General features: G+C 40.2%; 1 gene segment (V, D, J or C); it reads left to right on the forward strand.

Moving 5' to 3' along the window:
• The window catches only part of LOC311603263 (immunoglobulin heavy variable 3-11-like), a 35,469-nt gene that overhangs the window by 19,411 nt on the left and 301 nt on the right, over nt 1-15,757 (forward strand). Inside the window, exon 2 of the V gene segment in view lies at nt 14,140-14,454.

Consider the following 15,757-nt stretch of genomic DNA (forward strand, 5'->3'; position numbering starts at 1 on the left):
CCCATATTTGTCACCTTGTACAAAACTCAAATACAAGTGGATTAAAGACCTCAACATAAAACCAGAGACACTAAGTCACTTAGAAGAAAAAATGGGAAAGAGCTTGGAACATATTGGCACAGAAGACAACTTCCTGAACAGAACACCAACAACCCAGGCATTAATGTCAACAATTAATAAATGGGACCTCATGAGGCTGAGAAGCTTCTGTAAGGCAAGAGACACTGTCAAGAGAACAAAGCAACAGTCTACAGACTGGGAAAAGATCTTCACCAACCCTACGTCTGACAAAGGTCTAATATCCAAAATATATAAAGAACTCAAGAAATTAAATACCACCAAACCAAATAACCCAATCGAGAAATGGGGCATGGAACTAAACAGAGAATTCTCAACAGAGGAATATCAAATGGCTGAGAAACACTTAAAGAAATGCTCAACCTCCTTAATCATCAGGGAAATGCAAATCAAAACAACTCTGAAATTCCATCTTACACCCATCAGAATGGCTAAGATCAAAAATTCAAGCGACACCACATGCTGGCGAGGATGTGGAGAGAGAGGAACACTCCTTCATTGCTGGTGGGAATGCAAACTAGTGCAACCACTTTGGAAATCTATCTGGTGCTATCTCAGAAAAATGGGAATAGGGCTTCCTCCAGACCCAGCTATTCCACTCCTTGGAATATACCCAGAAGATGCTCCAGCACACAGCAAGAAAATTTGCTCAACCATGTTCATAGCAGCCTTATTCATAATAGCCAAAACATGGAAACAGCCGAAGTGTCCCTCAATAGAAGAATGGATAAAGAAACTGTGGTACATATACACTATGGAATACTATTCAGCTATTAAAAACAAGGACTTCCCGAAATTTGTGGATAAATGGATTGAGCTAGAAATGATCATAATGAGTGAGTTAACCCAGAAACAGAAAGAGTCAAATGGTATATACTCACTTATATCTGCATATTAGCCCAAGGGGCATGTCCCACAAAAGCCTTCACTTACCAGGAAACTGAGACAGAGGAGAGGACTTTCTAGTGGGATTCTAGATGAGAGAATAATGGAAGAAAGGCAAAGTAGAAGTACCCAGATGGTCCTAGAAGCCTACAAGTAGAACATTATGATAGACAGATTTGGGCACAGGGGTCCCACTCAAACTAAGGCACCAGCCAAGGACAATACAGGCGGTAAACCTTAAACCCCTACCCAGATCTAGCAAATGGATGGAACACTCTCCACAGTAGAGTGGAGAGTGGGATATTACTTTCTCACATACTCTGGTGCCTCACCTTTGACCATGTCCCCTGGAGGGGGAGACCTGATTGCACTCAGAGGAAGGACAGCAGGTTACCAAGAGGAGACTTGATACCCTATGAACATATAGAGGGGGAGGTAATCCCCCTCAGGAACAGTCATAGGGGAGGGGAGTAAGGGGAAAATGGGAGGGAGGGAAGAATGGGAGGATACAAGGGAGGGGATAGCCATTGAGATGTAACAAGAATAAATCAATAATAATAATAATAATAATAATAATAATAATAATAATAATAAAGAAAGTTCTGCTGGGTATGGCAGTCAGGGTTGGCATCTGTGGTCTCTTAGAGTCTGCATAACATCTGTCCAGACCCTTCTTGCTTCATAGTCTCCATTGAGAAGTCAGGTGTAATTCTGATAAGTTTGCCTTCATATGTGACTTGCATTTTTTCCCTTGCAGCTTTCAATATTATTTCTTTTTTCTGTATGTTTACTGTTTTGATTATGATGTCGTGGGAGGATTTTCTTTTCTGGTCCAATCTGTTTGGAGTTCTAAAGGCCTCATATTTATTTATCTGCATTATTCCCTTAGATTGGGGAGCTTTTCTTCTATGATTTTCGTGAACATATTTGCTTGGCCTTGCAATTGGGAGTCTTCTTTTTCTTCTATTCCTATGATTCTTAGATTTGGTCTTTTCATAGTTTCCCAGATTTTTTGGATATTCTCTGTCAGGAGGTTTTTAGATGTAACATTTTCTTTGACTGCTGTATCCATTTCTTCAGTCATAGCTTCTATCCCTGACATTGTTTCTTCAATTTCTTGAATTCTGCTCTTAATGCTTGTGTCTGTAGAACCTTTCCTCTACCCTGGGTTTTCCATTTCCAGTATTATCTCACATTGTGTCTTCTTTATAGATTCTTCTCCACATTTAGGTCTTGAAACTTTTTGTTCATTTCCTTCTAATGTTTGATGATAGTTTGTTGTCTTTCACTAATTTCTTCAAGTGATTTGTTCAACTCTTTCACCTCTTTCTTTTATATTCCTGTTCTAGTTTGAGGAATTTAATTTCCTCCTTAAAGCATCTAACATTTTGAAAACCCCAGATTTGAAATCCTTCTCCTGTGCATTGTTGGTGATAGTATCTCCAGGACTGGCAGTTTTGGTGAGCCTGCTGATTTCTGGTGATGTCCAATGGACCTTGGAATAGTTCCTGTTCTTACTCTGACCTCTTCCTGTTGCAACATCTCTGGTTGGAGCCTGTGTTTGGTGGCTGCTTGAAGACTTGGAGCTCTCTGTGTTCTTTCTGGTCGACCTGGGGTCAGATCTACTTGTGTTCCATACTGTGGTGTCTGCTCTGGGCTTAGAGCCACAGACGCTGGGGTTTTGGTGAGCAAAGGCTCTTTCTGTGCCTAGGGATTTCATATGCTGCTCGCCAGCCAGGCATACACAGTAGCCTGGTGGTTGTTTGTCTACCTGGAGCTTGGTGAGGGTTTTCTGGGAGACCTGATGTCATATCTACTTGTATTTTCAACTGTGGCATCTGCTTAGGGCTTGAAATCACAAATGTTGGTGGATTTTGTAAGCCAAGGCTCTATCTGTGCCCTGGGATTTCAGATTCTGTGTGCACACACAGGATCCCTGATGGTTGCTTGGACAGCCATATCCTTCTGTGGGTTTTGAGGTGACCTGTGGTCAGATTCTCTCATGTTCCACACTGTGGTGTCTGCTCAGAACTAGAACCCACAGATGCTGGAGATTTTGCATAACAAGGCCCTTTCAAGTGTGCCTGAGCCCAGGAGCCAGAGGCTGCCCACCAGCCAGATGTGTGGCATTAGCCTTCAGACCGGTGAGGACCAGAGTCTTTTCTGTGGTATTTCTGGGTGGCCAGAGGCCACACTCAACCTATGGGTTACAGGTGCTGGTGTTTTCTGTGTCTCAGCTCAATCTTAGGTGACATAATGGTCACTGCTGTCCTGCAGCTCAAACGAGGTGTGTGGTAGGTGCCTGTGTGTTGGATCCCTCCCACATACTACTTCCATTTTATGAGGTTTTGTGAACAGCTGATCTTCCCATCCCTCAACAATGCAATAATAATCTTATTTAGGATCCTTGATTTGTGATATGTTTCAAACTGTAAAAAGACAAGGAGAAACATAAAAGCACACACAGACAGACAGGCAGATGGAGACACACATAAACAAACATAAATCAGGACCTCCTCTCCAAGTAGGAAGTTCTCATGTGTGCAGGTAAATACTCTGAGCCCACTGATATGACAGGAAAGGCAATCCCGTGGGTCTCCTCTTAGATAAACATTTATAATCACTTATACTAAATGTTTGTGAATTTCTTTTTCACAAGTGGGATTTCCTAGTGAGTGAAAAAGCAAGATTTACATGATTGACACTAAGATAAAAGTTTAAGGACTTCCTTAGTCTGACTTTCACATGACTAAGAGCCAATGCACATCATATGACTAAATTTCATCCTCAGCTTCTGCTGGAATTGACAGGGACATACATGCACTGAGGATATGCTACCCTCTTCTGCCTGCACAGCAGGAATCTGGACCCATTTAAGGTTTTGTACAATGTGAATCATACAATTTCCTGTCATATGGAACTGGATATCCAGGCAGAAGCAAAAATATTCCTGATTTATTGTTACTACTTCCTCAGAAACCACAAGGCACATCTCAGACACTTGGAAACATAGTGGAATGTTAATTCAGACTATGGCTGTTCTGGCATGAGATCACATCCAAAGACCTTCTAGCTCTGTGTGATCCAGCTAGAATACAAGCATGCATTAATCCAAGAAACAGAGGCAAACAGATGTGAGTTCAAGATCAGACATGGATAGAGCCAGAATCATGTAAAGAAAAGTGTGGGTCCAGGTGTGGTGGTGGTACACGTCTTAAATCCCAAACAAGGGTAAAGTTAGTTTGTAGAAGGAAGCACCCATGTTTGAAAGTGATGTCTAATTGAGCAGCAGAAAAGTTCATGAATCACAGACGATTTGACAGAATAGGATACTCACAACCCTAAGGAGAAGAGAGTGGTAAGGGAAGCTACTTAAGAGGCAGTTTTTCAGAGGAGAAGGCAGTTTTTCCAGAACAGTATTAGAGAGGGTGGTGCAGAGAGAGAACTCAGCTGAAGACTGAATGAGCCAGAAAATGAGAAGCCAGAAGATTAGAGCAGATTGCTGACTTACTTTGAAGCCAATCTGAGCAATCCCAGGCCAAGAGAGAAGCTAAATTAAATAAATCAGCTGGAAGAAGAGTTCAGGCACAATAAGGGACCTGAACTAGCCCGTCCAGTGTTCAGAAAGAACAAGTGAGGGTGAGTTTGTTAAGAAGTTAGTCTCAGATGCTGAAAATATTCTAGGCCTCGATCAGATTGAATGGAAGCTAGAAGCTGCCAGGTCTAGATTAGGTTGGCAGAAGGAGGCAGTAAGACTGTTATACAACAATTTAAACAGGAGAATTGAATTACTTTTGCATGGAAATGAAACTGGCATTCTTGCTGTGTTCTTCCTTTTATCCTCTCAGGAACCTCCCCCAATGCAAAGCAGCCCTCAGCCTCAGCCTGAAAGCCCAGGCCTAGCTGAGAAGCCCATGTCCTTCTTACTGAAGCCTCCATCACAGCATGGCTGTCCTGCTGCTGCTCCTCTGCCTGGTGACCTTTCCAAGCTGTAAGTGTTTCAGGGCTTCAGGAGAGGGACTTTGGCATGTCATCTATGAGATGTGTGACTGATTGTGATCTTAATTTGTCCCCAGGTGCCCTGTCCCAGGTGCAGCTGAAGGAGTCAGGACCTGACCTGGTGCAGCCCTCACAGACCGTGTCTCTCACCTGCACTGTCTCTGGCTTCTCATTAACCAGCTATGGTGTACACTGGGTTCGCCAGCCTCCAGGAAAGGGTCTGGAGTGGATGGGCGCTATGTGGTATAATGGAGGAACAAGTTACAATTCAGCTCTCAAATCCCGGCTCAGCATCAGCAGAGACACCTCCAAGAGCCATGTGTTCTTGAAACTGAACAGTCTGCAGACTGAGGATACAGCCATGTACTACTGTGCCAGAGACACACAGTGAGGAAACTCCACTCTGAGCCTGCACAAAAAAACAACCTTTCTACTGGCATGTTCAAACCAGCAGGGGGCACTGAAGCCAAGCATGGATTTTCTAGATTATTACATTTAGGGAATTTAAGACTATGCTGCATGCACTTGTATTTCAATACTAAGAACAATAGTTTCTTCTCCCAGCCAAGGCAATCATGTAAAAGCCGTTCTCCACTGTCATATTCTACCAAACTAGGTTTTTGTTGGTACACTAAAACAAAATTTTTTACCCTCAAATCATCTAAGCTATTCATTTATTTCTTGATATCAGACTAAATAGGATATAATTTTATATGTTCTATATAAATGCATATATACATAACCTTTTATATCCATATACATGGAACATATAAATTATATAGTTATATATTGTGTATGTATATAATTATATGATGTATACATAATTATATATCCATGTATGTGGAACATATAAATTTATATATATGGGTTAAATTATATATATATATATATATCTGAATATGAATGTGTGTGTAAGTAAGTGACTGACATTATGGCAGTTGTTAATTGGAATTTTTTGTAAGAGCATTTGACATTTTTGAGTTTTCAGTAATTCATCCTTTGTATTTTAGCTCTTGTGATAGAAAAACTGAAGCTTCCTTGAGATACTGTGATTTTCCAAGGTTGCTTAGAAACTACAATCTCCATTGTTTCCTTCTTCTGGACCAACAGGACCCCCAAAAAATATATAGTTGGTTATCATTTTTGACATTTTTATTTTTAATGCACTTTCTCTTGGTAAAAATTACCTTACACCTCATAGGCCAAAATTATAGATTTTCATCAGGTGTGTTGTGTACCTCAACTCATGAAATTCACAGCCACCTGTGTATACTTTCCAGCTGGTGTCAGCTACAGTCTCTGCCCCATCTCTCCTCGGCCCTTCCCTCAGACACTTGAATCTATGGTGTTGAGTTCTTGTTGGTGTTTTGAAGCTTACAAAGCATCCATAGTTGCTCTTCCTGAAATCTGGTCCTGCTGACAGGAAGAACCTGGTATCTCTTACATGAGTTGGGACAGTATCAAGCAGAAACTCAGTGTTGTCTGTGGGGCCTATGCTAACATAATGGAGCAGCCTTAAAAAGGAAAAGAGAATCTGCTCATCTGAGGCTGTGGCTTCTCTTGAAACTCTTCTAGTGACACCACTACTTTGTGATGAAGCTTCGGGACCAAATTGAGTAGACTGTTAAAACCGAAAGATCATTACAGATAACAGTGAATTTTAAAGTTCCACACTGTGTGGAAAGCAGTGGATCCGCTGCCATATTTATCTGGGTCAAGTTGAGCATCAGCTTACATGCTTGGAAGTAGAACTGGATGAGCAGGGCAAATTTTTAAACAGATTGATTAGACCAAACATGTGTCAGAGCCAAGGATAAGCATTTCTAAGTCTCAAACATTTCCACATGACCCAGAAAATATAGGACATATTCTTGACATTCTAACACTGTGTGCCACAAGAGCATCTAAATATTCATACAGTTTTAAGTTTTTGAACAAGAAAGCTCAGACAAATACTTTCCTCTGGAGGAGAGCAGAGGTAACAATGGTGTGGCTGGTCCTTGAAATCCTCCTCCTGATTATGTCTTCTGGTTAGTCCTAGAGAGTTAGAAAGAAAACATAGCCAGGTGATGAGACAGAATCCTGGCACACTCCACCTCAATCTAAAGCACCAGTGTGAGAGTCCTCATAGTGTGTCTCCTGATAGCAAATGATAAGCAGGCATGACTTCTGTGGTGCTCTTTCCCTAATTCCATCTGACCATCAGGAAATATCACCTTGATGTCACTGTCAACTAAACAAAGGTAAATAACTGATTTATAAATCATGTATGATGTTTCAGTAAATAGATTTTATAGGAATAACTGAAGGCCCCAACAGTTCTATTGCTCAGGAAGATGGTCACAGATAAGTTGATTGACCTGATTCAGTATGAGCAGACATGAAAATAAAATTCATCATTCCCTGTACCCTCAAATTTGTCATGTTCTCTTACCATATTAAATAACACTATTACTATTCCTACTAGTTACTTCTTTCAGTGAATTATAGACTTTTCAAATTGTTTACTTATCAGGAAAAGCTAAAAAATATTGATACCTCTAAATTATTCTAAGTGGTGCAAAATACTCAGGAATTAAAAAGTCATAGACAACATTATAATTATGAATCTACCAGTGTATATGTAGTAATGTAATAAACCACTTTTAACACATAAGAAAATTTAGGAATACTTAAATGTTGGTATAATTTAATAATGTAAAATAAAAAACTTTATTTAGTTAACTTTTATCAAGAAACTTCACTACAGTTCAGTGTATCTGACAACCACAAAGGAGATGTTATTAATCGGTTTATTTTTCTTCCACTTGTATTTTTAGAAACATTCCTAAACTATTGTAGTCAAGTGATGTTTGGACTTAGTTGTATTCTGCATGTCATGATGTTTTCACATATGTGTCCACAGTTAAGGGAAAACACAGATATTGTCTGGTGATGCCAAATAAAATCTACCCTCTCTATCTATGATGAACACAATATATTAATTGTTGTCAATATACATACAGCAAATTTTTAAATAATCTCTCCCATATGCCTTTTTAGTCTTCTCATTCTGCAATCTGTGAACCATAGTCAACCTTCCAACAATTTCAGTTTGCCTGAGATCAGTTTCTTAGGTTCTGTTAGATTAAATGTTCTCTTTTTATGTTCATGTCTGGTTGTCACTGATAAAATGTGTTCTAAGCTCATCAAGTTCAATGTGATATTTAGGCCATTGTAAACAGACCTGCATCAAACACAAGAGGGACCATCACATAGGTGCTGGAGAAGCAGTTCAGAAGCTGAAGAGTTCTTAAGTGGTATACATGAGGGTTTAACTCAATTGGTAAAATTTCAAAATCACATTCCTCATTTTGATTAATAGCATGTTTCAACTATCAACATCAGTGCTTAGGATATTGTTTGTCACATAAAAGAGAGCAATATCATTTACTTTCTCAAAATCACTTCATTTTATCACCTGTGTGAGGTGTGAATCCAAAGGACAACACAGAGATAAGACAGCACAGAAGTCTGAGGTGATGTCCCCTTGCTTGCACATCATTCTGCCCTCCATCCTGATTTGATCAGTTACCTGGACCAATGAATTTGAGTAGAAGAAGTTGCAAAAGTCCCATATCTCTAATCACCAGAGAAATAAAAATTGAACCCTAACTGATAATGGTATGGGGTACATTCAGTAATAGAAAGAACAAAAACAAATATGGATGGGGAAAAACGGGTCCCTATGGCCTGACGTGTGAACATAGGTCCTCTACAATGCTGGCAAATACCATGTAGAACACTCAGAGTTAGAAACCCCAGTACAACTGGCAAAAAAAGTCTCACATACAGGCTGGTAGCGATGAAAATGACATTTTCATTAAACATAGAGATTGGCATTTTCTTGTTTTTTCTCCCTCTCTTCTTGCTTGCTGTTCTCCATCATTCTAATTCTCTTCTTACTTGCTATTTCCTATCTATCTATCTCTCTTCATGCTTGCTGTTCTCCATCTATCTCACTGTCTATCTCTCTTTAGCTTACTCTCTCATTTTCTTACTTGCTTGCTATTCTCCTTAGGCCAACACTAGTATTTTATTTAAAGTGAAGTTCAACTTTTTAGTACAGATATCATGATTTTTCCCATCTTTTACAATCAACAGCACATTCAAAACTCAAAAAACAAGAGAAGAGTCTAACAAGGAAATACAAACAATTCTGTATAGAGTACAATAATACCTAAAAAGAAAATCAATTTGCAAGCAATGCTCAACATAACCTGATTATTTCTTCAGCTTAAACAATACTCAGGAAGTTTAATCATAAATTTTCCTGTATTAAAGCCACTGTGTTTTCAAGATGGCCACAAAAACAGGGTTTGAGTTAAATGTTCTCTACTAAAGAAAAAACTTGACTTACACCCAATCCCAAGACAACAGGTGTGCTATCCAAGCCTAGCCTAACTGCCAACAGGTCCTTCATTGTAAAGATCTCCAAGGCCGGATGTTGCAAGCCCACCTTCTATTTCTCCCAAAGTAGATTATAAAGGAAAATTAGACTGTCTAGCCAGGAACAGTTATGCCAAAGTCTTAACTTTTCTTTTATGCAGTTTCTACTTGGGTGCTAACAATCAGAGCAAAACACTGTATCACTGTCTCAAGCCTGTGGCCAGATGGCATCTTTCAACATTCTCTGTGGAAAAAGGTTTCCCTGTACGAATTTCCTTAGCGATGAAAAATAAAGAGAAAAAGATACTTTTAGGAAAAAATGACAGATTTTTAGACAAAATTACACCTGGACCATACATAATATTTAATTGCAGTGGTGACTAGCTGCACATCTTTGTAACTTTGTCAAGCCAATCCTCAACATCTGTTTTGGATGTCTAAAGATCATGCTAGACAGTCAGAGGTCTCTGAAACTCTGTAAAACAAAGCCTCTATGACTTATCCTCATGTATCTGACAGTGGATTTCTATAATTGTCTCTGTTTCTTTCAATGTTCATTGTATACAAAAAGAACAGTCAAATAAATAACGTGTTGAATGGCTGTGATGTTTTGTATTATACAGATTAGCATGTAATATGGCAGCAATGCAGGCTATGGAAGTTTTATGTGGCTTAAGTCTCAATGCCACAAAAGCAAACAAAGCCACCTGATAGATATTCTCATCCAGCATGGATTTGAAGGAAAACTTAATAGACTAAATGAATTCAAATACTTCTCCCTTTGATGCAGTAACATACTTCTTTCACAGCAAACATTCAATAGATATTATATAGCGAGCAAAAGGTAACCACTACATCTTGGATTCTGGGTTGATAATTTCTCCACAGCAAACTGAAGCTTACTACCTAAACTTTATCTATAACACAGTCAAATATTTCCATGTTTTATTATTTTAAATACATCCCAAGGTAAGCATTTTTATACTTAGAGTCTGTTTGCATTGCAACTTCATGAACCAACACCAAGACTGTACTGGCTGTACATAAGCCTCAGGCCAATACAAGCTTCTGAATTGATGCTGATCTTTGGAGCTCTCAAAGCCACAGCCTCCACACTAGGCTGCTGAGCTGCCAACACTCACACACTCATCCTACTCAACTCTCCCATAAGTCCTATAAATACCCCATTCTCAAAATAGTGGCCTCTAAACCATAACAGATTCCTTTCTACATGGTGATGGGTTCAGGGTGGACTGGGAAAATTCACTTCCATAACAATAATGAACTTAACCTCTGAACCTCTAAGCAAGCGCCAATGAAATGTTTTCTCTTATAAGTATTGCTTTGGTCATGGATTCTCTTCACAGCAATATAATAGTGATTCAGATAGGGACAGATAAATTGTTAAGAGAGCATTGTAAGAAATAAAGAGAGAAAGAAAGAAAGAAAGAAAGAAAGAATCAGAGAGAGGAACCAAGATGGGTGTGCTGATGAATCATGGTATCAAAGCAGCAGAAGAGCAGTGATTATAGAATGACTGACAGGCACTGGCTGTGGAGACCAAAACTACAATGTCTGTGTTTCCCAGATGAGAGGAAAGGCCATGGTGAGGGGAAAACAGGTCCAAACTCAAGTCACTCTGATGATGCTGAGGAAAGTCCCAGGGCCACAGGTTTACCCCCACTATTCTGTGGGTGGACACTGTATGTCAACCAATGTACACAGCTCCAACCTCAGGCCTGCTGACGTCTAAGATCCACAGAGAAATACCCAGCTGCTGTTACAAAGAGCGACCCATCTGCCAAAGGACAAAATCATGTCCTCTAAGCTCAAAGGTCTCCAAGATAACTGCAAAGAGCAAGAACAGGTCTGAGTGCACTGTCTGGAAAGCTGTACCTCATTAACCATAAAGCAAGAGAGCCACTCACAGGGCATATGACTCCATAAACTGCTCTGTTGAGAGGACAGCCCCAGGCTCCTGAGTGGTGCTAACCATCATCCATCAGAGGGGAGCTTCAGACAGATCCCTGAGTACCACATGACTGTAAGAGAATGAACATAACCAACAATCTGAGAAGAGCTCCTAGAGGAACATCTAGCTCCCTAACCAAGGCTCTTCCCAAGTTCCTGAGAACTCCACTGGTAAAGGAACTACCAGGTAATGCCAGAGACAACCAGATGGCTAAGGCCAGGGTAAAAATGTGAGCAACGAAAGCCAGAGAAACATGTGATCTGCAGAACTCAGTTATCCAACAGCAAGCAGCCCTAGATCCAATAACACAACAAAACACTTGGAAATGATGTTAAAAATATGCTAACAAAGATAATTATGGCTTTTGAAGTGGAAGGCTTTAAGGAAATACAGGGAAATACAGCCAAAAAGATTGAAGTGTTAGATAAGGAAATGAGTAAATCACTCAAAGAAATACTGAAAATTTAAAAAAAAAATAGGTACAGGAAAGGAATAAGGTTCAATATCTAAAGATGGAAATAGAAACAAGAAATCACAAACTGAGGAAACTATACACGAAGAAGACTTAGGAAATAAAACAGAAATACATAGGTAGGCATCACCAACAGAATACAAGTGCTGGAGGGAAGATTCTCAGGTGTAGAAGATATGACTGAGGAAGTTGATACATCATTCAAGGAAAATGTTAAGTCTAAAAAATTCCAGACACAAAGCAACCAATAAATAAAGTACACAATGAAAAGATGACACTTAAGAATAATAGGATTAGAAATTTATCCAAGGCTCAGAAAATATTTGCTATAAAACAGTAGAACAAAAATTCTATAATCTGAAAACAGAAATACCTTCAAGCATAAAAGAGGCCTGCAGAACACCAAATAGATTGGAACATAAAAGAAAATCCTCCCATAAAAGAAAATTTTAGTGTTGTAAAAATACAAACACTAAATGCAGAGAATAAGGAAAAATATTAAAAGCTGCAAGGGGAAATGCCAAGTAACAAATAAGGGCATACCTATCAGAATCACACATGACTTCTCAGCTGAGACCATAAAAGCCAGAAGGAACTGGTATTACTGTAAGCATACATGGCAAAAATGCAAATAGATCCATATTTATAATACTGCACAAACTAAAGTCCTGGTTGATCAAGGGCCTTAAAATATAAAACTAAATACACTGAATCTTATAGAAGAGAAAGTGGGGAAAGGAGTTGAACCCACTGACACAAGAGACAACATTATGAACAGAACACCAGTACCTCACGCTTTAAGATCAACTATTAATAAACTGGACCTCATGAAACTGAAAGGGTTCTGTATGGTAAAAGACACTGTCAATACAACAAAATAGTAGCTCAAAGACCAGGAAATGATCTTCATGATCCCTACATCTGACAGAGGACTAATATCCAAAATATATAAAGAACTCTAGAAATTAAACACTAACGAAACAAATAATCCAATTAAAAATGGGCTACAGAGATAATCAAATAATTCTTTTGTAAAATGCACATCCCACCTTTATTATACTCATCTGTGAAGTGTTAGTTCTGAACCCATATGGTAGGGTCAAGCCGCTGGAACATGGTTCAGACGGTGAAAGACAAAAAGTTGGACATGGTCAAGGTGCCCCTCACCTCTCCAAAACAAGGCCATGGGGTCCCCATCTGAAGCTACGAGATAAAGTTAAGATCCTGAAGACATAGTCAGTGTGACAGGTACTGGGGAAGGGTACAGAAGGCATAAACAGGCAGGGAGGTTGTCCTTGCCTTCACTTCTTGACCTTGCTCTCAGCAGCCACACCTTCAGTGGCTTTGCGCATGGTCTCCTCATCTCCCAGGAACTGCAATGTCTGATGGGGAAATGAAGTCAAGCCTAACATAAAGACAGTGATTTCTTGTCTGGTGTAAAAGTGGAAGATGACAATGTTGAACAGAATTTGAAGAAATCATGGGGAGACTTCAGTTGCAAAACAAGCTAGTGTGCTGCCAATAACAACATCTCCATTGCAAACACTGTGTGGACAATCAGCAGTAACAAATGATGACACAATTTGCAAGCCTCCTACCCCATGAAGAGAGTGTTCGCTCAGAAATGTGTGAAATTGAGAAAAATGCCATGTGTGCTTATCACAGAGAAGGAATTCTGATAACATTTCCATACAATCATGACCCTGTCCAACAGCTATATCAGGGAGAAACCATGTCCGGTTCACACAATAGGAAAGACTGAGCTCATATATAGAAACACGACAGTGTGATGAGATATTTAATTTTCTAATTATACAGTGGAGACATACTAGTATATATATACAATATGTTGTGTGTATGTACCCAAAGGAGAACTGAATAAAGTATGATGAATATTTAATAATCGAAAGCAGCATACAGAGCAACCATTCTGTGTTAATTTCTATAACTGTCATCAGTCTTTGATGTCTTATATCACCTATGAGCACTGCTTCCTGCCCAGGTCCAACAACATAGCTTGCAACAGCAAGAAGACATGCAAATGAGGCTTCTCTGTGCCCATGAAAAACAGTCCTGCCCTGACCCTGCAGCTCTGGCACAGGAGCTCAGCCCTGGATTCCCAGATCCTCCCATTCAGTGATCAGCACTGAGCACAGACCACTCACCATGGACTTGGGGATCAGCTTGGTTTTCTTTGTCTTTATTTTAAAAGGTAATTTATGGAGAAGAGATGCTGTGTGTAGTGTGGACATCAGAAAGAGAAACATTATGACTGTTTTCTGACCAGTATTCTCCATGTTTTCAGGAGTCCAGTGTGAGGTGAAGCTGGTGGAGTCCGGTGGAGGCTTGGTACAGCCTGGAAAGTCCATGAAACTCTCCTGTGCAGCCTCTGGATTCACGTTTAGTAACTATTATATGAGCTGGGTCCGCCAGGCTCCAGGCAAAGGGCTAGAGTGGGTCACATATATTAGTTCTGGTAGTAGTGACATCAACTATGCTGATGCCGTGAAGGGCCGATTCACCATCTCCAGAGACAATGCCAAGAACACGCTGTACCTGGACATGAACAGTCTGAGGTCTGAGGACACAGCCACATATTACTGTGCCAGACACACAGTGAGTGAGTGACCCTGAGAACTCAGACTCAAACCTCCCTGCAGGGAGCTGATGGTCAGCAGGGGGCGCTGAGAGCACACAGCGCTCTAAGTGACAGAGAGTTACAACCTGTTCAGAGTCCTGAAGGACATGGAGGGCTGGATTTTTCTGTGTGGGTGCTGGCTGTCCATGGGGATTCTCTCTACAGAGACAGTACATAGTAATCCTTGAATGGTCCAAATGTTTAATCAATTTTTAGTTTTCCACTGTGATGTGTGTATTTACTGTGGTTTTTTTCTGTCTCTCTCTATGTCTACATCTGGCTCTGGCTCTTTATCTCTTTGTCTCTCTGTGTCTCTGTCGCTCTCTCTCTGTCTCTCCCTCCCTTTCTCTCTGTCTCTCTCTCTGTCTCTCTCTCTCTCTCTCTCTCTCTCTCTCTCTCTCTCTCTCTCTCTCCCCCCTTATCTCTCTCCCCCTCTCTTTGGGTGTGTGTGGTGTGAGTTTGTGTTTGAGTTTGTGTGAGTGTATGTGTGTGAGTCTGTGTGTGTGAGTGTGTGTGTGTGTGTGTGTGTGTGTATGTGTGTCTGCACATGTTGACAGGTCTTTTTCTATCAATCTACACTATAATTTTGAAAATAAATCAATCATTTGGCCTAGATTTCAGCATCTGGATAGACTGGATGGCTAGTTAATCCCAAAGATCACACACACTGTCTAACGGGACCAGAGGTGGGATTACTTTTTGGCTACCATACCTACCTCTTTTTGTACTTCTGAAGCACCAAACTCTGGTCTTTGTTCTTATGTGGTAAAAAACTTTAAGCACAGAGCAGTTTCCACAACACATATATTATTTTAAATGTAGGACTAACTCTGACTTGAAAAAATGCAGAGCATCACACAGGGTAGACGGGATTCTGTATGGGGACCAGGATCAGATCCAGAAGAAAAAAAAGGACCCTTGAGACTTTCAAAGCCAAGACCCAGGGCAGAGACTCAGTAGGATTCCACCACTAGAGATTGTGTGAGATTCAACTTAGAGCCAACAGGGAAATCAGACAGGGTCAATGACCCATGATCCCAAATGACCTTCAGTCTCTCCTTCATCCTCACACAAACCATACACAACAGAACCATCCCTGACCAGCTGTGGGGCTGGTAATAAAAAGTGTGTTAGGCTCCTGCACTGAGAAGTGAGGCCAGTGTACGTAGTGGTTCTTACTGCGTGACACTTAGATTTAAACAGCTTCTAACCCATGCAACACGTAATGTGTCTTTTCTCCCTCTCTGTTTATTTGATGAAGTTTAGTTTTTATAGTGCTCTTGAA

Source organism: Acomys minous, assembly GCF_964271855.1.
Source record: "Acomys minous genome assembly, chromosome: 8".
Classification (NCBI taxonomy): Eukaryota; Metazoa; Chordata; class Mammalia; order Rodentia; family Muridae; genus Acomys; species Acomys minous.